Source organism: Camelus bactrianus, chromosome 32 (assembly GCF_048773025.1).
Source record: "Camelus bactrianus isolate YW-2024 breed Bactrian camel chromosome 32, ASM4877302v1, whole genome shotgun sequence".
NCBI classification, from domain to species: Eukaryota; Metazoa; Chordata; class Mammalia; order Artiodactyla; family Camelidae; genus Camelus; species Camelus bactrianus.
This window is the reverse complement of record NC_133570.1, coordinates 13,848,805-13,870,990: the sequence shown is the minus strand read 5'-3', so window position 1 is coordinate 13,870,990 and position 22,186 is coordinate 13,848,805. Positions and strand designations below refer to the sequence as shown.

The window sequence follows — 22,186 nt, the reverse complement described above, 5'->3', positions numbered from 1 at the left end:
ACACTTTCTTGAAGCTATCTTTACTGATTAACTTATCATTTCCAGCTAATAATCATTTTCCACCAATAATCAGTATTGGTGATGGTGTGGGGAAATGGGCATTCTGTAATACTCTGAAAAAAAAGTTGTGCAAAACGATGCAATTGTTTGGAAACATGATTTGGAAGCCACCTCAGGAGACTCTTTCACAGCGGTGGCATTTCTTGAAGCTTGTTTTAGGAAGTTATTTAACAGACATATGAAAGCTCTGAGTATGTGTTGTTTATAAGAGTGAAAAAAATCAAAGCTCTAGAAATGTCCAATGATCAAGAATGGTTTAAAACTTTAAGAAAAAAATTTAAACCTATGGTTTAGCTACACAATGAAGCTCACTGAACTCATCAAAATAATGCCATGCAAAGATGTTCACTACATATTATTTGGAGGACAAAAGCGGTGTTCCAAATGTTATGTGGGGAGGGGGAGGGGGTAGCTCAGTAGTAGAATGTGTGCTTAGCATGCAGGAGGTCCTGGGTTCAGTCCCCAGAACCTCCATTAAAAGATAAATAAATGAATGAATCTAATTACCTCCTTCCCTTCCAAAAACAAACAAAAACACAAATGTTATGTAGCATACAATTCCGTTTTGGCTTAAAGTCCATACTGTACATTTTAATTTTGACTATAAACAGTGTGGCAACATTCATGTATTATTACTAGTATTAACATCCTTTTCTGATAGGAATCTGTTCAGAGAGGTAAGGGCAATGCCTGTGGTCACACAGCATCACGTGACGCTACTGCTGCAGCTCGTGATGACATGGGTCACATTTACTGAGTGTTACAGTGGGCTGAGTACTGTACTATGCACTTTTAAGTGCTGCCTTGGTTAATTTTCACATTTCATATTAACAACCCTATAAGGGGGGTACTATTATGATTTCCAATTAATGGATGAGGAGACTGAGTCTCAGGTAGGGGAAGTGACGTGCCCAAGGTCACCCAGCTAGACAGTAGTGGTGCCACCTGACACCTGACCCTGTGCTTTTAATTACAATGTTGCACTGCCTTTCTCACAAGCAGGACCAAAATACTTGCTTGTTATAACATTTGTTAAGTTCCCATCTTATCCCAAGTGCTTTATGTGCATGGTCCTATATATCCCGGGCAAACAACTGGCTTCAAGAACTATTATTATGCCCATTGTACAGGTGAAGAAAGTGATGCCCAGAGAGGTTGACTGACTTCCCCACAGTCACCCAGCAGGAAAGTGGCAGAGGCGAATTTGAACCCAAGACTCTCTGACTTTGGAGCTTGGGCTTTTGCTCCTGATTCTGCCTCCCAGGGCCGCATGCTGGGCGGGACTCGGGGGATTAAGTGCCAAGCCCGAGGGCATGAGAGAGGCAAGGCCAGCCTGCCTCCTCTCCAGACTCTGTCTGCCCCTGGGACCTTGCCTCACTCACACAGCTGCCAGGGATCAAAGTCCTCTCCGAGATGTATTTGCTGTGAGTTCTAAACAAACGGGTGTTCACATGTAGCTAAGAGAAACATCGAGAGGACGCGGTGTATGAAAACCGACCAGCCTTTAAAGTCCTGGTGATTGATCAGCGCGCTCTTTCGTCTCCTGCTCTCAGGGGCCAGGATGGGGGTGGGGTGGGGAGACGCCAGCTCTGGAGTATCGAAGCAGAGCGATGGCCTACCCAACTGGTACCTCCGCACTGCCCAATTTGTCTCTCTTCCATCCTGGAGAAAACTCCCCTTTCTACCAACAAGCCCATACACCCAACGCACACAATAATGAAAAACTACCAGGTATTGGCTGATTATGCTGATCACAATAAGCACTTTACATGTATTGTCCCTTTTAAGCCAAATCACAAGGCGAGTATCTTTACTGACCCATTTTACAGACGAGGCTAAGAGCAAAGAGCAAGTAACCAGCGAGGCTGGATTCAACTTGGCACTCAGCAAATGTCGATTAGGCGGGATTGTGGGACACAGGTCCTGTCCTGCAGTTGTTCACATTCTTAAAGGGAGAGCGACAGAGAGAGAGAGACAGTCCCCTTGATCCAGCGTGATGAGGGCTAAAGCAGGGCTAAGCAGAGAGGGTGCTCTGTATGGGTAGACCAGATGTTTATACTAGAAATATTCCCTTCTGATTAAGTCACAGTCTGCTTTTTTTTTTTTTTTTAAATCCCAGCCTTGCTGGTTGCTAGATATTTTGAATATCACTCACTCTTGGTGGTTTCCAGGAGTGCACAGAGGAGGCCCTTGTATCTCCAGGCTGGTCAGTGAAGATACGACTCTAGGGAGGGTGAACCACCTGAGTGGGCAGGGCAGAGGTGCGGGGGGACGTGGCATTCGAGGGCCTGAGATGCTTGGTGTTCTGGGGTCAGAGGGGACCTGGAGAGATCATGCTGGAGATAGAGACATGGGTCCACAGTGGACTTTGACCTTGCTGAGGCATCTGGACATTCACCAAACGGCTCTCAGTTCCCACATGAGTTTTGGGCTTGGGAGTGCTATGGTGGATCTAACTTCAACCCCCTTAACGGTGCACAGGATGTGACAAGTCAGCTGCCAGCACCAGGACATGGCTCTCGAGTTCTAAACCAGATACCAGTGACTTCTCTGCCGCTGCTCTTGTGTCTTAGGAAATAATGCATCCGGGGACAGAAGGCAGACACAGCCCGGGCCTCAGTTTGCCCTTCTGTTCTCAAGGCTAATGACTCATGAGATACCCGGGCCTTGACCAGAGGAGGGAGAAAAATCAAGTGGATGAGTTTTCCTAAACATATTTGAATGGACAACCATCAGTCATGGGGAATATACGAGGCAGTTCCCTTCAAGGACTCTGCACGCACCCTGGCCTACAGTCAGCCCTCAGTACAGGGGGCTGGGATTTGCATCAGCGTTGTGTAGTTCTCAGCTGTGTGCCCAGTGAAGCCACTACGCCTCCCCCCGCCAGCGCTGGGACCTTTGTTTAGGCTTGTAGCATCAGTAGAACACGATTCAGTTCATGTACTTTTCATTCCCGATAGAATGATTTATCTCTGCTTACATGAAACTTGCATTTTCTTTCTTTACAGACCTGGAGGTCGCGGCACCCTGGTGGCTCTAAGGCCAGGCTTAGATGATAGCGTGGAGCTCTGTCTGGCCCTGGGGTGGCTACAAGCCAGCGCAGGCATGAAGAACATAGATTCTGTTCTTATGTATTTCAGATCTTAACTGTACCACTGAGCTGGTAAATACATCACAGTGGCTCTCTGGAACAAACGAAATCCTGATATACAGCATATGCCAGTTTCCATGGTGTAAACAGTTCCACCGTGGCTGATTCCTACCCGTGTCACTGAGTGTGGAGAGAAACACAGTGGTGCCCCACTACACAAAATTTCCACCAGCCAGAAGTGACCTCAAGAGCAAAGATAGTAACAAAACCTAGTAAGACAACGAGGCAGTGATGCGCTTGGAGTGTTTCCTTTGTTTTTAATATAGTTTTAACTGTATGTAAGTTTATATCATTTCATTTTTAATAATGGTCGTGTTTAACCCCGGACTCACAAAATTCCTGAAAATTTAACGATCAGCTCTCAGGAGTGGGTATGGCCAGCTCCAGCCTACCTCTGCCACTGGCCCTTCTGCGTGTCAATTTCTGCAGCTGATAAAACCAGGGGGACACCATTTAGTATCATGGTTGTTGTGAGGGTTACAGAAAATATATACACCATGCTTGGCACAGAACACACACTTAGAAATGGGGTGCTGTTACCGTAGGTCCCATTAGAGTATGTGGCTTTGGGGTTTCTGAGTGGGGGGGACACAAGCCTTTCCAGCACATCATACCTTGAATTTCTCCCAAGTAAAAAGTGGGACAAGGGAGGGAGATGGGGTTTGCCACCTGCCAGTCAGACTGCAGGTGCTGGGAGCTCCTTGTGTATTTCAGCTCATTTTTTTTTCAGCCTAATGTCTTGTCTATTTATCATTTAACTTTCATTTGTAGTTAAATCATGTCTCTTAGAAAATTGATACCCAACTATCTGTACCATTTTATGTTTTGGTTACATTTAAAAATTCTTATTACAAAAACAGCCCATATTTGTTCTGAACAATCGAGGTAAACCAGTTTCTGGAATCCAGCGAACATTTACTAAATCGTAGGTGCTATTATTTGAGAATGTGCCCACACATTTTATTGAATCGATGGAAGAAAAAGAAAAGCAAAAGGGAATGTTTTCTCCCAGCTCAGATTTTTCTGGTATATGTTCCTCTATTCTGTTCCTATAACTGTAGTTTAAAAAAAAATTCAAAACTCAACAGGATTATTTTGTACATGCTGTTTCGTGCTTTTTATTTCATTAATTGTAAACATACAATTCAGCTCTTGACGACCTGCAAGAGGAGATGGAGTCAATGGGGACGAGTCAATGGGTAACGGGAGGGAATTACTGTCATTCTAAAGGCTACAGGCAACCTCTACATTAATCTCCAAGATTTTGCCTCTGATCTCCTCTTGAGGTTCCAGCCCCTGAGGCTCGAGCTCCTGTATTTTCAAGGTTAAACCCATTGCGTATCTGGCCCCCGCATCCGCTTCTCTGCCCAGCGCGGGTGGACCCTGGTCCTTCGGAGACCTGCAGAGAGAGGGACGGCGTCCAAGCAGGGGATCCGCCTTCGCCCCGCCCCGCCCCGCGGGCTGCGCCGGCTCCGTCCATCACGTGTGCGTCCCTCCCACCCTCCCGCCTCTCCTCTACGCGCGTCTATAATCTTGTGCTCTGGGGAGGGTCCGGGCAACAGCTGCCTTTGATCAGCCCAACATCTGGGAGACTCGGCACTTCAAGAACGCTGCCTGGTGATCAAAGATGGGAACGCTGTGACAGCTGAGACTTGGCAAGGACCCAGCCTGGCTAAGTGCACGGGTGGGGGAGGGGAAGGTCGGGGTGGGGGGAGTTGGCGGGTGGGGGCGAGGAGCAACCCACCCAGCCTCAGGGGCTTGGCGCTGAGGGCAGTTAGCAGCCTGGGCTTTGGTTCTGTGACCTTGACCCTTGGTGCCTCAGCTTCCCTTTCTGCAAAATGGGGATGATAGCGTGAGAGCAAACTGAGCTCAGGAATGAAAGGTGCTCAGAAGGGGGCCTGGCTGCCAGCGGCTGTGGCCTTGCTGTTAGGGCCGTTCTTAGTCCCAGGGCCAGGCCTGGGAGAGGGTGACAGGGGCTGCGTCTCCCCCAAAGCGGTAGTGCCTACTCAGCCGTAATGACCCGTTTGAGCCTCAGCTTCCCCGTCAGTCAAATGGAGAACCACACCCAGGCGCTGGAACTAGGCAAGGACTATTTCTTTCCATTTGACCCTTGGAGGAACCGAGGTCTCCAGGTACGAAGTCACGCAACCAGAAACCAGACCCGCGTTTACCCAGTGGGGACCTGGCCTAAATTGGAGGGTTGGACTACTGCTCAGTGGACCCGATGCAGTCACTGGGTTTTTCGCTCAAGAATTCTACTTCCTCCCACAGGCTGGATTCCATAGCGTTACTACCTATGTCAGGGGGTAATTTTATTTTAGGCTTTTGATTTCTTATCACAGGATAACATATGCACTGGGGCACGCACACACATCAGCATGCTGAACTGTCCTAAACCGAACGTACCCAGGGAACCAGCAAGCCAGATGGAGAAGCAGACATTCCCAGCTGCCCCTCCTCCCCTGAATCTCCCTCGTGTGCCCTTCCGGTCACTACCCTCTCCATGGAAACTGCTTACCTATGTTTTTATTTATGGCACACTTACCGGGAACTGGAAGAGACAGGAAACCTCCTGGCAAGCACTGGCCTTGCATAAACCTTGCAACAACACTCTGAGGCCAATCCTGTTAAGATCCCTATTTTACAGATGAGAAAACAGAGGCACAGTGGGTCTGGGAACTTGCCCAATGGCACACACTGGTCCATGGGGCTTCACACTTTAAGCTCTGGCTGCGGGACTGTGAGCTTTTGCTGTTACAGGGATGATGCTATGGGAAGTGGGTTGAGGGAGGGAGAGCCTTTTTAATTTTCAGAGGAGAGGGATTAGGGAAGAAGCAAGCTTACACGTGATAGTTGTGGAACGCATCAGGGCTTTTAGGAAATAGAGCTGTTCAGTGGCCCTGTGGGCTTCTACTGATGCTTCTGAGCAATTCATAAGTGGTGGCCTCAGGGACTGGATACAGCCCCAGACCTCTCTCCTCTCCCCTACCCAATTCTCTCCTCTAAGAGCTTCATTAGTTTATACAGGGCACATGCTGATGGCACCAGGGAGAAGCCCACTCTCCTTTCCCTGTCGTCTTCGCCTGCATATTCTGCAGTATCTTAGCCTGCATCTGAAAGCAGACCTTGAGGCAAGGGTTCGTGTGCAGGCGTTCGACTCGCAGGGTGGTCCCAGGGAGCAGGAATGAGGGTCAGGGAAGAAAGGAGAGCCAATGTGGGTGTATGTTACTGATTTGGCCATGGCTGCAGGCAACTGGTGTAGATTCTGCGGGACCTAGGAAGCCTGCTGAAATGCATCTTAGAAGCCTCTGCCCAGGGCATGAAGGAGGAAAGCATTTCTGCATCGGCTCCCGTCCCACATTGGTCAAGGTGACATCATGACTGCTAACTGCCACCCGTTTCTAGGCTGTGCATTGGTGAACTGGTCCCCACATCAGTGGCAGGGGTAGGAGGTGGGCTTGAGTAGATAGAAGAGGTGCACAGAGGGTCTGAGACCCTGGGTACCACTCTTTTCAGAGTCCATGCACTTGGGCTGGCTCATGCTTTCCACAGCCAACTGGTCAACCTCCACCCTCATCAGTCCTTCCCCCTCCCACCCTCTACCCTGGTGAACATCCTCCTTCCATCCTTTGCTCTGACACCATCTCTGACAACAGAAGGTGGTGCCTGCCTGACTTTAAGGTCTCCTTAAATTCTCATGTTGAAGTCCTAACCCCTGGTGCCACGGAATGTGACCTTATTTGGAACTAGGGTCATTACAGGTGTAATTAAACATGAGGTCATGTTGGAGTCAGGTGAGCCCCCACCCCCCACCAATATGACTAGCGTCCTTCTAAAAGGGAAATTAGGACACAAACATGCATTCAGGGCAAACAACACACGAGGATGAAGGCAGAGATCGGGGTGAAAACACGTTTCAGGGAATGTTTTCAAGTCAGGGAACGCTAAAGATTGCCAGTAAGCCACCAGAAGCTGGGGAGAGGCAAGGAGCAAATCGATTCCCCCGTACACCTTTGCAGAGACCTTGAACTTGGACTTCCAGCCTCCGGAACTGTGAGTGTAAATTTGTTGTGTCAGCCATCCAGTTTGTGGTACTTTGTCCCAGCAGCCTTAGCAAACTAATAAACATCCTAAAATAGAAAGTTTAATGCGGCCAAGGAGAGGGACTTCTTTCTACCTTCAGATGTGTTCTGGGTCACGGGCCACCGGAATAATCAAACGAAACAGCAGATCTTGGCTACAAAAAGCTTGTTATGTATGCATGTAGAATTTTGGGAACAACTTTAAGAGACATTCTGGAGACATTTAACTGCTCAGAGGGGAAGAGTGATTTCAGGCAGAAATGAAGAAGCATCTCTGAGCTGATGAAGTCAAGTGGATTTGATATACAGATGTTCTTTATATGAACAACCTTTGCAGAGACATAAATCATGGGAAGGGAGAGGAGCCTGAAAACCTTTCATGACGGGAGGAGCGTGAGCGGCAGAAACCGTGGGCAAGGATTTGGTATGAATAACGCGCCTTGAGGCATGTCACAGCCTCCGGCTCCCAGGAGGGGCTCACCAATGCCTGTCCCTTTCTGCTGGCCCCTAGGAAAGAGGGACATAGAAACAGAATTTCGCACTTGCGGACCAGAAACAGTTGCATGGGGTTATTTGTTTTAACCAGATCACCCAGGTTTTCAGCGGGTTTGCACCATCAGTGCTCCATCCAGATTCCACTGCTGCTTCCTTGCCCCCTTTTGCTGGGGGTGGGGGGGGTGGGTATCTGTGCTTCCGTGAACTTTTGCTCCTGGCAGTGGCACCTGTGGCTGTCTTTGGAGGTCTGCTTCCAGGCCACCGGCTGCTCTGCCTGCAAACCCAGAGAGCTGAGGTGCCAGGAGACAGACCACATCCCGGGCACCATCCTTAGCTGACCGCCGACCGGATCAGGAGTGTGAAAGCTTGGCTTCTTTGCCTCGATGAGTTGAGACAAGCTTTGAGGTCAGATTTACACTCCCAAGCTCCCCGCAGGATCAGGCTAAGCTGAGGCTCCGTTGAAACCTCACCCTGGCTTGGCTTCTTCTTTCTCTCCCTTCTGCTCCCTCCCATCCCCCAATCCCATCACCTATTGCTTGCTCCTGGACCACTTCCTTAATAAATCACTTGCATAAGGCTCTTTGTGTCTGTTCCTGCTTCTGCAAGCCCAGCATAAGTGGGGTGGCTTAGTCCGTTCCGAGCATCCCAAATATCTTCTCATATATCCTGGGATGTCTGCCGTAGGCCTGATCCAAATTGTGCACAAGTGATAAAAGGGTGAAAAAAAATAGCAGAGGATATTATTCTGAGACTAACCAGGGAAAACGTCCTTCGGTTAATAAGGTGGTCAAGGCAGGACAATAAGCCAGGGTTTCTCCACCTGGCACACTTGACATTTGGGACTGGATAATTCTTTGTGGTGGGGGCCTGCCCTGGGTGTTGTAGGATATTGAGAAGCATCCTTGGCCTTTGCTCACTAGATGCTAGTGACAAGTTGTGACTGCCAAAAATATCTCCAGATATAGGCAAATGCCCCCAGGTTAAGAACTACTGAGTAAGACTCAGTTAAATGAAGGCAGCATTCTAGGAAGCGGAAACAGCATGTGCAAAGGCCCTGAGGTGGGAAGAACTTGGATCATATGAGGAAGAAAAGGGAGGCTGATGTGGCTGAGTGTAGTGGGCAAGGGGGGAGATGGTCCAACATGAAGCTGGGAAGGTGGGCAGGGGCCAGATCACGCAGGGGCTTGTGCAGCAGAGACTTGAGATCTTAGCTGAAAAGCAATGGGAAGCCACAGAAGTGGTTTCCCCTAATTCAACATATTTTTATTGACTGTCTACTCTGTGTCAGACACTGTAAGTGAAAGGCAGAGCAGGGCTTTCAGAGGAAGGACCACAGTGAGTGATGAGGTCACCTTTGCAGACGAATTGTCATTCCCAGCCCCAGACCCAGGGACATCATACTGATGTTTGGAAATTGGCCACAGAAATCAGTACATGCTGCAAACCAGGACTTCATCCTCCACGTGCCCCATGAGATCATGCTGTCTGCAAGCAGAGAGTTTTATTCCTTCCTTTCTCATTTGGTTGCCTTTTCTTTCCTTCCTTCTTTGTTGCCTAATTTCCTATTTGCAACCGCCAATACAATGTTGAGTAGATGTGGTGAGAGCGGCCGCCCTTGTCTTCCTCCTGATCTTAGGGGGCGTGGGGAATGCTTTTCGTCTTTCATCATTAAGCCTGATGCTTGCCGAGGGTTTCTTGTGATCGGGTTGAAGAAGTATGCTTTTTTTCCCCCTCAAAAAAGGTGTTTAATTCCCAGAAGGATTCACAGAGGGGTGCCTTGAACTGACTTTTACTTTTAAAAAGCCCCCTCTGGTCATTTAGAGTAGAGGGGCCTGCAGAAGTCAGGAGTGGAGGCAGGGAGGCAGGAGAGCTGGCTATGTGGTCCTCTGGGTGACGGATGCTGGTAGCTTCATCTCTGGCCGTGGCCATAGAAAGAAGGGCAGAGCTTCAGGAGATGCTGTGACGGGAAACAGGACACTGGAGGGAGTGCACCCAGCAATACGAATGGTCCTAGGTCAGGATCCCTAGAAGCAGAGTCGGAGGCAGGGATTCAGGAGCACTTGATTTATTGTGGGAGACCCCTGGGGTTGGGGAGATGGGGTGAGGGAAGCAGGCTGGGGCGGGGTCCCAGCGAGGGTGTGGTCTCAGGTGTGAGTCTGGCCTCGGCCTGACCCTCGGGGAACCCTGGAGCATAACTGGCATTACAGAGTTGCCCTCCACCCCCACGTCAGTCAATTATTGGCTGCCCCCAGTGAGGGGTGGTATAGCCCCCCAGGGATGTCCATCTCTGTGTGAAGGTCAGTTTCCCTGGGAAGGCTGCATGGTTGTAAGTCTCCTGATGCACCCGGAGCAGCTCAGGGGCAGGTGCATCAGGGATAAAGGGGATGGAGGTGGGGATTCAGCCGCATCTGTCACATTGATGTGATGTACATCTGGCTCCATGTGGTACCTAGCAGGTCCAAAGCCGGGGCGGGACTAATTTTTGCAAGTGAATCACCAATATCCTTGAAAAGATCAGGGGTGGCCTAGGAGTGGGGCGTGCGTGTGTGTGTGAGATGGCTAACCAGCCTCACTTTCCCCAGGACTGGAGGGTTTCCCAGGATGGGGGACTTCCAGTGCTAAACCCAGGAGAGTCTCAGGCAATAGTCACCCTATTAGTGGAAGGTGACTGAAGCCACCTAACATAGAATCCTAATAAAATAAGCCTTACCTACAGATTGCATGCAGGTGACGTGCCTTTAGAGTCTATTTCTAATATTTATGTGGTGATAAACTGACCAGCAGAAAGCATTTTCCAGAGTAATTTTCCTCCGAATGGTATCGGAAGACGGTCGTTTGGTGACAGTTAATTCAAGCCCCCGTTTTGAAGATGGGCAGATTTTTACCGAGTCCTAAGCTCTCCTGTGCCCAAGTCACATGGCCCACAAGTGGAAGGTCCCCTCCTCCTGGATCTGCTTTCTGACTGCTCTCTGGAAGTTAGAGGGATGCTGGCATCTGAATTTCCCACATCTCCCATCTTTTTACCCCAGAATCTCTCTCTTTCTAGAAAAGAGAGACTGGCCGACTTAGAGCCTGAAGGTTTCTGGTTTCTGCCCCACCAATGGCTCCAGCCGCCCGGGGCTCACGCTGAATTGGCTCCTTTCCCCACACGGATAGGTGGGGCCGACGCCCTTCTTGTGAAATGACTATCTCCAGGATCCTCTTTCCTGCTTCGCCAAGATACACAGGTTCCACCTTTCCTCCCACACCCAGTTTCCAGCTATCTCGGAGAGAATGAGCCACTTGTGGGTCCTCCCTGCAGGGCGGCCCTGCCCGGGGTGGTCCGCTGGCATCTCCAAGAGCATGACCTCCTCTGCCCTGGGCTCGGCCAGCCCTGGCCAGAGCTGACGTGACTACCCCAGGCTCCCGGGCATCTCTTGCCCAGGAAAGGCCGCACCACCTCCCACTCCGGTCAGAGGGCTGAGTTTTCTGGGAAGCATCTGATGACGATTTTCAAAACCCTTATTTGACTTCTTTTCCCAAAGCAGCCCAGAAAACAATCTTACAGCCAAAGGAAATGCATCTTGGTGAGGGACTGCCCAGGTGTGGGCAGGCTGATGAAGAGAGATATTTTTCCCCCTCTTTTCGGAAAATTGAGAGCAACTTCATTTTCTGTTCTCAACTTTTAGGGAAGTCTTTTTGTTTGCTTTTTCCTGAATGTATCACTTGAGCAATCCCCAGGTATCTAGGTCCTGGGAGTATCGCAGTTTATCCTTTCTCCTCTGTAAGACTCTGCAGGCTGGTGGTCCTTCTCTTTTGGATGGAATGTGAGTAGAAATCCGTCATGCTGAACGTAGTGCGTTGAGGATGGGGGAGATGAGCAGGGTGAAGGCTGAGAGCTTGCACTGAGCTGTTACCCTGTCCCCGGGGCTGTGATGCCCAGATGTGCAGGCGCTTTCCCTGTGTGAGCTGGGACAGGAGCCGGGGGAGGCTGCCTCTGTTGCAAAGGGAAGTTGTGATACTGAACAGCTTAGAGGGCAACCCGGGAAACCGTGCTCTCCTAATGTTAGCTGCCGTGGCCGAGGCCACCCAGCAAGGTATCCCACACATAAAGGTGACCTCAGCCCCCGGTCAGGAAGGATCAAAGACTCAGACTCCAGGATTGGGAGGTGTCTTGGGCTGGACCCCCCCAGAAGGGGACCAAGAGCCGAGGAATCACTTGAGTGTGTTTGGGAAGTAATGCCAGGAAGCCCTGGGCAGAGAGAGGGTAGGGCATTGAGACAGGGAAGATGCAGCCGGTCAGAGGTAGAATCAAGCCTGAGGCTCCAGAATTCTTGTCTTTCACCCTCTTTTTCCAGCATAAAAGCCTTGATTTGGTGACTGGGCAGCCTTGTGTTACCAAAAAAAAAAAAAAAGAAAAAGAAAACAAAACCAAAAAAGCAACAAAGTCGTCTGAAATGCAGCATTGTTTGAATATGTGAATGATAATTCATTCAGGCTGCCGTTACCAAGTTCTTAAATAGAAATTTACTTTCTCCCAGTCGTGGACGCCTGAGATTAAGGTGTCAGCAGGTTGGTTTCTTCTGAGGTCTCCCTACTCAGCTTGCAGATGGTCATCTTCCCTCCGTGTCTTCACTTCACCTTCCCTGTGTGTGTCTAACTTTCCTTTTCTTATAAGGACACCAGTCATAGCGGATGAGGGCCCACCCTAATGGCCTCATTTTACTGAATTACCTCTTTAAAGACCCTGTCTCTGAATACCAGCACATTCTGAGGTCCTGGGGGTTAGGAGTTCAGCCTATGAAATTTGAGGGGACACAGTTCCACCCAAAACAGATGTTGACACTGGAAATTGTATTGTGAACCATGGGAACCCTCTTACTGCACATTAAGATGGCTGAGTTTCCAGTTTGTCCCTGGGGGCACATTTTCCCTCTACAATGCGGCCATTTACTTTATTTCATTAAGAGACTCCTGGACTGTTAACATCTAGCATATGCCATGGTGAAGCCACCCTCCTAGGAATAGTGACTGAGTCCCTGTTGGAATGAGGGGTTTAGGCAAATGAGGAGGAACGGGTGAGCTTCCGTGAGCATCCTCCCCGGGGAACTGAGATGGTTATGAACCCGTAGTTCTCAGACTAGGATGCACGTTAGGCTCACGGGGCGGTGGGGGGGGGGGCGGGGGGAGCGGTGCTCTGAATAATCCTGGTGACTCGGCTTCACCCTGGACCATCTACATCAGATTCCCTGCAGGTGCGACCTGGACATCAGAAGCTTTCAGAGCTTCCCAGGATTCCAGTGTGCAGCCAAAGCTTGAGAAACACATTTTTTTTTTAAGGCTGTGTCCCCGAATAATACTTGTGGTCCAAAGCAAAAGAATTGAGAACGCTCCTGTGAAAAGGGACCTTGTAATAATTTGTATATAATGCAAATGATCCTTCCTAAAGGGATTTTGGGGGTTTAATTATTTTTGAGGTGGGGGGGCAATTCTTTGCCCTCTACTCAGGCACAGGAAGTAATTTGTTCCCGTGTGAGTCTGTCCCATCACTGCCTCCCGCTGCGTCTCTGTGTGAGCACTTCTGTTCCCCTCACTCCCCTGCTCTTCAAGACCTCCCCTCCATCCTTCTCCGTCTTGTTCTGTGTCCTGCGAGGCTGACCTGCCTGGACCATCAAGGGGCTCCCCTGCCCTTGACTTCTGGCAGATCCTGGCCACCGCGGAGCTTTGCCAGGAGAAAAGAAAAAGGTGAGTGAAGTCAGGGTGTTGACCCGTGTGGCTCCCTCCCTGGGAGGTTGTCTTGGGATGACTGAAGATTCCTGCTTCACAAAAGCAGTGAAAAGCAATGAAAAGGCTATACATTTTTAACCATACGCTCTTTGGCCAAAGTCTTGAAGCTTATTTGTATGTTTAAACGGAGATGAATGGATGATCCAAAAAAAAAAAAAAAATTGTGTTCACGACACACCAGCGCAAGCGGAGACCTTCTCCTCCCGGTGACCCAGAAGCTTGCGTGGGAATAAATAAGCGAGTTAGTGAGCATGGAATTGACTTTCCCAACGTTTTGAACGCTGTGCCCATGCCATATACCCGGTCCTGAATCACCAGTGTGAGGCGATGCGCCTCGTATTTAAAACGTACCTGGGTTTTGGTTCACTTGGGTCTCAGATGTGCAGACACAGACATGACTGTCATGAAAGAGACGTCTGTTCTCAGAAATTCCTAGAAGCAGCAGGTACGGTGTGGTCTGCAGGGCCACCAGGACCTGCTGGGAGGTGGAGGCCGAGTCAGCGAGCAGAACACGTGGGCGAGAGCCTTTCTGGGGGTTTCTGCAGGGAAGGCGAGGCAGGGCGAGCAGGCTCAAGGCTGGCTAGTTTGAATACTTCCAGCAGGTTCTGGGGCCGAGGGGCTGTCCCTAGCTGCCTGGTGCCTGGCCCCCCCGGGGGGGGGGTTAGGGCAGGGGTTGAGTGGCCCGGAGTGTGAGAGCCCCGTAAAGGAGGCGGTTGGGGTGTGGGCCCCGGTTTGGTTGGTTTGTGTAGATAAACTTTGGGCAAGTCCTTCACTGTCTCGAGGATTCAGCTAGCCCTTTGAGGGGCAGTCTCTCCAGGATAGCCAAGGCCCCCCCAATGTCAAGACATCAGAAAATATAGCAAATTTTAAAAACGTGATTAATACACCTGCCTTGCGGCGACCTTGCAGAGAGGACCGGGAAGGCAGGGTGACCTCCCCCCCAGGCCAGGTGGAGGTCTGCTTAAATTCCACTGATTGTAAATGTGGTCATGAGGTTGCTAATGTCCCTGCAGGTCCCCCAGGTAGGTGGCACTTGTTCTCCAGAGATCAGAACCAGCCAAGGGCTGGGGGAAGGAAAAGGAAAGAAATCAGAGGGAGGAGACACAGAGGATGGAAGAGGACCACGTCCAATCAGACAGACAGGTGGACTAGGTGGCCAGGTGACGATCACCAAATGGGCAAACCCTCCCAGGACCCAATATCCCAGGACCCCCAGTGTACGAGGCCACCCAGGATCTGACAAGCATCCAGGGAAGGAGAGATGGATGGTGAGGAAGAAAAAGAGAACTGAGCCTGGAGTGTCTGGCTGGAGAACCCTGGGCTGTCCTGCAGTCAACAGTCTCGCTGTTGAGATGGGAATGCTGAAACAGAGAGGGGAGGGGGCTCATCTAAGGTCACACAGCAAGGGTGGGGCAGAGCAGGGACTGGGAGTCTGGTCTTTTAGTGACAGAGGCATCCCTGTGGGGTCCCCACATCTCCTTTGGTATACACAGCTGGACCCTATTGTAAGTTCTGCTTGGGTTTCAGGTTTCTCCTAGGGATGTGTGGCAAGAGGGCACCATCAGCTCCAAGCTGGCCTCCCTGACACACGTCCCTGTCACCTCAGAGTCTGGGGCAGAGCCTCTCTCTGCTTTGGGCTCATTCTGTGTTCACACCTAAAACCCAAGCCTAGTACGTCTGCTCTCCGGAGCTCACCCTTAGTGCGATGACCACAGAGTGTTACTTAGCACAGTGCCGAGACTTGGTACTTGTTACATGCGTGGTGCCCATTTGAATGCGCATGTGGTTTGTCTGACTCCTCACTGTAACCCTAGCAGGTAAGTCTCATTATTATTCCCATTTTACAGATGAGGAGACTGAGGTCCATTTTGCAGACATTTCCAAAAGGGAGAACAAGTGGAGATCCTTTTCCAGATACTGGGTTCAATACGCGAACTTAAGTGGCTTCCATATCATGAACTTCTTTTTGTTAAACACATACTGCCTGGCACTTAACATACACGATTTCATCTCATCTTTGCAGCAGCCTTATGAAACTGGCACCATCAACATCGCTATTTAACAGACGAGGAAGCTGAGGCAGAAAGAGGTGACCTGTCTCAGTCAAGATGACACGGCCACCCACAGGTGAAGCTGGTCTCTGAACCCGGGTCTCCCTGTGGGACAGTTAATCACTAACCTGCACTGTGCAGAAGGCAACCTCTTAGCCCTGTCTCTTTACCTTTCCATCTCTCTCTGCTCCAGCATCCCGTTGCCATGGAAACCAGCGGCATGCTGCCATAGCCAGACAGAACCTCAGCTCATCTATATCTCATGTCTTTTGCTTTCTTCTCATCCCTATTTCACCCATCCGGTCCCTCCTTGCACTACGCACTGCTCCAACTTCCCCAAATAACCTTCATTGTGGGCTCTGACTCAGGGCCACCTAGAGGAAGACAGTTACTACCCTTCGTCTTTTCCAGACAGTCTTTCTTAGCATCTAAACTTTGAGCCTCTCTGTTCTCAGGCTGTGTGGGGCTTGTCGCGTTGTCAGCCACTGACCCAGATTCAGAAAACTGCCTGAAGCCTCTGGGAAGGTGTCCTTAGACGGTCTTGCCCTTCCACGTCCAGTGGGGGCTGTGAAGTCCTCCCTTTGCGGGATTTTTAGCTGCAGCTCATGAACGGACTTTGAGGAACCAGAAACGCACGTGGCCAGCGACTTACCTTCTGTCAGACACAATTGAGTCATTGGAAGGTCATCTGGTGGAACCCCACTTTGCAGGTGGTAGACTGAGGCCCCCAGGGGAGGCTTTCTTCTATAATAGTATGACAAAAAAATTTTTTTAAATCTTTGTTATAGCGACACATTTTCTCCATGAAGGCTTATCAAATTTGGAAACTGCAAATAAGGAGAATATAAAAAATTGCCTATAATTAATCTTGCCATTCAGGTATAACCAGGCAGCCTTGATTTAATGTATGACTAGAAGAATGTAAAACATAGAATAGGCCTTCTAAAGATGGGCCAGCTGTGGGGGGGGGTGGTGGAGCTCAGTGGAAGATTGCATGCCGAGCATCCAGGAGGTCCTGGGTTCCATCCCCAGTACCTCCAGTAAAAATAAAATAAAACACAGAAACCTGATCACCTCCCCTCCCCACCAAGAAACCAAGTTTCAGCTCAAGAGTATCAATCACATTTCCAATAATTAAAATTAAAAAGGAAAGATGCATCGGTCTACACGATGGTTCCCGGCCTGCTTTTCCACAAACGTCTTGAATGTTGTTCTTCCAAATCCTTCAATGGCCTGTGACATCGGGTTCCATGGCCTCTGGGATTGCATGAAATAAATGAAGCGATTTAACCAAACTCCTGTTGTCGCACGTTTGTGTTTTAATTTTTCACCTTTTCACAAATGCTGAGATGGAACAGTCGCGTCGCGTTCACGGGAGTCCCTCTTTTCTCTCCCACGAGGGGGATAAACCCCTCCTGCGAGTCTCCCCTCCCCTTCTGCATCGGCTACTCCCTTTGCTGTTGGAATTGTTCTCATGGGAGGCGAAATTTTGCCACCAGGGGTCCTTCGTACTCTTTAAGCGGGAGCAACCCTTTGTCAGAGGGGAAGAGGAGTTGGAGCTTGAGGAACTCTGCCAGTCGCTCTCCCTGAGGCTTTGGACAAGGGATTCGACCTCTAGACACCTCAGTTTTCCTCTCCGAGAACTGGGGAGAGCAGTCTCCTTTTAGTGACATTATCTAAGCATCATAGCTACCTTGCAAGGAAAGTTTTTGGCGTGGCGCCCGGCCAGCACTGCACTGAGTGACAGCTCTTGATATCATTCTATTTTGCTGCTTGATTCCTGAAAAATAGGGACTAAAAGAGTCCCCAGCTCACAGGGGTGAGGGGCTGGATGAGATGAGAGAGCACGCAGAATGTAGCCAGCCAGGAATTTCAGTTGACTGAATTGTTAACTTTCAAACCATTAATAATTTCCTTGTTTTTATTATTGTAAGGTCCCGGTCTGCTCATGTCCCCATTTTACAGGAAACTGCAGGAGATAAATGAGGATAAGCTTCTGACAGGAGGTCAGAATGGACAGTGAACACTCCTGGGGCGGAGGAATAGATCCCCATCCCGGCCTCATCCTCAGCACAACTTCCCAGCATCAACCGCTGGGACCGTCCTGATGGGGCCGCCACGTAGGGCTACTATTCACAGAGCCCACCCAGCTTGCAGGGTAAGTGGCGCCCCTCCCAGCCGTGCAATGAAATGACCCAGCTCCTCACCCATCCCCTCGGAAGGCCGGCTGCCAGCCCTGCGGCACAGACACCCCTTCGCCAGTCCTGCCCCCGCGGTCTCCTCTTGTTGGAGAAATTCACCCAGGTGGCCCCTAACTTTGCAGGGGCCCTTCCCACCTGACACCAACACTCCAAGGGGTAGCCACAGGGGGACACTTCCTGGCTTCCCCCTGGCTGTCATCTTGGGAGACTTAATTATTATCTGCAGAGAAGGGATTTGAAACCAGGTCTAGTCTGAGTCCAATACCAAAGTTCTTATCTACTAAAGATAAGTTACTGGAAAGAGTAGGTACTTAATGTTCGCTCTGTTCTTACATCTATCTATCTAGCAAATATTGGCTCTGTTCTTATCTTATATATATATAATTTGTATATATGCACAGAAAGAATGTGTATATAAATATTACACAAGGATATAGGTAAGAATAGGTGGGAGAAGTAGGAATACATACATGCACGCACACGTATAATCTCACACACACACACACAATCTTTTGATCTTCTCAAGAACCCATTGGGGAAGGCACCAGCATCTTCATCCCTGTGTCACAGATGAGCAGACGAAGTCCCAGAGACACCAGGCGCCTGGCTTCCGAGTCCACGCTCTTAACCGTGCGCCCTGCTGCGGGGGCCGAGATGTGGCACAGCACCGAAGGGCTCAGGCCAGTGCCTGGCACGGGGTGGCTGTTCGCACGGGAGGGTCTGAAGGGAGCCCGGAGAGGCAGCCCAGGGGGTTCCTCCAGGCTGGGACTTTCTCACTGACCTTCTGCGGGGAGGGGGCGCGGGGCTGGGTTATCTCACTGTGGCCTTTCAACCTCTGGGAGAGCTGGGGTCAGGGCCGGGGCAGCAGGCCTGCCGGGCGTTGGAGGGCCGGGCAGCATGGAGCCTGTCAACGTGAGACATCCCAGGAGGACCGCTGGGGAGGGCCCAGGGGGCGGCAGAGAGGTGGGGGGACGATGCTGTGCCATCCACGTCCAGCCTGGGGACGGAGGGGCCGCCCCCTCCCCGCTCTCCTCCCTCCACCAGCAACTCTTAGTTTCAGGGCTTCCTTTTGCAGCTTTGAATGGCAGTAGTGATGTATCTTTAAGGAAAACTATGAAATGCAGAAGGGTGTAGCATCCTATCACCCAGAGCGAAGCGACGATAATTGCTGGATATATCACTACCCCCCCCCAAGCCCCGCTTCTTCCTACTCCAGATAAAGGATATATGTACACATCAGATTGTCCTCCTTTTGCAAAACTGGAATCACACTATACCATTCTTCTGCAACATCCATTTTTTCACTGTTACATCCTGGATATTTTTCAAGTGAAAATTCATGGGTCTACTGGGTTCTTTTTAAGCATTGCCTAATATTCCACGCTGTGGCTGTGTCATCAGTGCTTAGCCACTTCCCTACGGACATGGACACGAAGATCACGCCGGCTTTTTTTCCCCACGTTGTAAAATATGCTACAATCAAAACCCTCGTCCATGTTCCTTGAGCACTTGCTGCGACTTCTGTTTCGCTAGCTAGAGTTCCAGACGTCCATTTGTACACAGCCCGAGTGTTATCTGTGTCTGTGTGTGTGTGTGTGTGTGTGTGTGTGAGAAAGAGAGAAAGAGAGAAAGCGAGCAGATACCAAGGATCAATGAATCTATAGACAAAAATGGAAAAAAATATAATTAAGGCTTTTACGTAATATACCCTTGAGAGAAAAGATTTTTCAGCCATTTTTAAAGGGAGAAGATAAATATCATGATATTCTAGTCAAATGACTACCTCATTTCACAAAGGAGATTGCGGTCCAAAAGGGAGTTGGCTGGCCCTGCCTCTAGGACAGTGGTGTCCGGCAGAAGGGAAGTGGCCTGGTGGGTGGGGCTCCCAGGTGCACGCTGTGGTCAAATTGATGAGCCAGAGGGCAGGGTGGGGTGCCCAGGATGGAAGGAATGAGACTTGTCATATGGAGAAGACAGCCCTGGCTTGCCACCCAGGGCCCTGGGATCCCTTCTGCCCTGCCTGAGTCCCCATCCCCAGTGCCTGTGCCCTTGTGCTCCCGTTGGCCTGAATCTGTGACTCCCCCCGGGAGATGGCTCACTGGGTGCTGGAGCTGAGCTGCCCTCCTTGGCGGAGAGAGAAGTATCTGGGACTTTGGGTTTCCCCGGGCAGCCCGGAGGCTGTGACTGATCAGTGGAGGGAGAGAAGCCCAGCTCCCTTGCCTGAGTCGGGACAAATTCAGAGGCATGACTCACACTCCAGGCTGCACCATGGGATCAGGCTGAGATTCTGCCTGGAATCGCATCCTCGCTGGACTGGGTCTCTGGCGTCCCCCTCTCCCTTCCAGGTTTCCTCTGGCAGACAACCCTCTGATAAATGCCTTGCACACAAGACTTGGCTCGAAGTCTGCAGACCTGAGGCACGAGGATGATAGCAGTGCCACGAAGCCTTCTATTGGGAGCCATGTCTTCCTTCAGTGGTCGTCCAGCCTCCAGACGTCAAATTCCCACGCGCTGCCACAGAGCAAGTGGAGTCAGCCTCCCCGAAGCGAGTTTGATGGTGTGAATCAGGAAACTGGAAGGCTGGGCACTTCTTGCTCTGGTCATCCTACAACTGAAAACGCAGCCTGAAAAAAGAGCTGTCACTCACTCCTCCCTTTGCTAGCTACAACCCTCTGTTTTCTCATCTGTGAAATGGAACCATCCCAGTGCCTATACCATAAGCTGGTAATGCGTTTCACTGCTTAAATCCCAGGGCCTGAGTAATGAGTAAATGCTAACCAAGGGCTGCAGGGTACCCTGCTCACAGCATTTACATTTCCCAGACTCAGAGATTAACACATTGTCATGACAATTCCTTATTAACTGCCATCATATTGATAAATACACAGGCATATTATTAAGTAGAATTTTTCTTTTCCTGGAAGAGTATAAAGGACTCTTAGCATTGTGTTGTGGTCAACTTGATGAGCCAGAGGGCAGGATGGGGTGCCCAGGATGGAAGGAAGGAGATTGGAGAAACAGGAGAGGTGGTGGGGGGGAGGGGGTCCCATAAAATACAGAGACGCAGGGTCAGGTGACCCAGGTGCCTGGCCCGTGGTAAGTATTTTAAGTTCTTTAGAAATATTCACTCCTTTTGTTTTTGCAACAACTCTATATGGTAGCTACTGTCATCACCTTCATTTCAGAGATGGGAGGAGGAGGCCCAGAGAGGTTTGGTCAGTTGCTCAAGGTCACCCAGCTGGCAAGTGGCTATTCATGAAACCTAACTCAGCCACGTGCTAGACTGAAGACAGCGGGGATGAAAATTCCAGGGCTTGGGACCAAATCTTTGATTCTGAAGCTGCTGAAGCATGTGATGTGAGTCTCCGGGACGAAGTGACCTCGCCCAGAGCACTGGAAGCACCTTTGATTCCAGGTCTGAGGCTCCAACCCTGCTGCCTGGAGAAGTCCCTGGATTAAACTCACAAGGACTTTGCGGCTCAGGGCCAGGAACACACCTGGCAGGTGGCAGTGCTTCACGGATGCTCAGCCAACACACAGGACAGCCGTGGTGGGCCCTGGGGGAGAGGTTGTTAGACTCAGCCCTCCTTCCCTAGACCTGGACCATTCTAGACAGAGCTGGACCTGGAATTTCCCCCGAGATCCTCTCACCTGGCTTAAAACCAAGCCCTCCTAGGCGGCCTCTTCAGGGACTGCTGTTTTCAGAAAGTGGGTCCTGAGACAGGTTATGCTTCCCTGAGAGCTTTGGCCAGGACCTCTGTTCAGCAACGCACCAGGATGTGACAGCCTCCTTGCCTGGCCCTGAGCTGCTCTGATGGGAAAGTCTGAGCGCTGATCTGGACCCTGACCTGGGTTCCAGGAGACGTTTTTACTGCATTTCTGCAAGATGCCTGAGTCACACCTGGTCAGACAGGGGTCTCTGTGGAAGCATCCGGGAGGGGCATATGACTGGAGTAAACCTGGAATGACCCTGGGGCTTTCTCAGGTCTGAACTCCTCTGTGGTCTGGGCGGGGGATTCACACTTGCCTCTGCGGTGTTTGTTTCAGCAGAAAATCATATGGGGGTCAGACGATCACCCCACCACTATGCATGTGACTTCCAAAAATTTTAACTTTTGAGTCTCAGTTTTCCTCTCTGCAAACTAGGGGCAAATACTTCGCTCCCTCCGACTATCATGAGCGTTAGGTGGAAGGTCACGTTCATAGCCTTGCATGTCCTAACTCACACTTGGGGGATCACTTGGGACAGGAGGGTGACCTAGTGACTTATCAGATGTAGAGCAAAACAGACCATCTATGAAAAAACTCCACAAGAGTTTTCATTGAAGAGAAAAGAAAGCCAAACAAATATGGTAACTCAGAAGCCTCTGTTGACAGTTC

The 22,186-nt window shown here is 50.3% G+C and overlaps 1 long non-coding RNA gene across 1 annotated transcript; it reads left to right on the top strand.

Moving 5' to 3' along the window:
• Window positions 1-4,855: 4,855 nt before the first annotated feature.
• On the top strand, window positions 4,856-16,900 carry LOC141575777 (uncharacterized). Its single transcript, XR_012503587.1, has 2 exons — window positions 4,856-13,512; window positions 15,578-16,900. It is a non-coding gene; the product is annotated as an uncharacterized LOC141575777 (long non-coding RNA).
• Window positions 16,901-22,186: the final 5,286 nt, after the last annotated feature.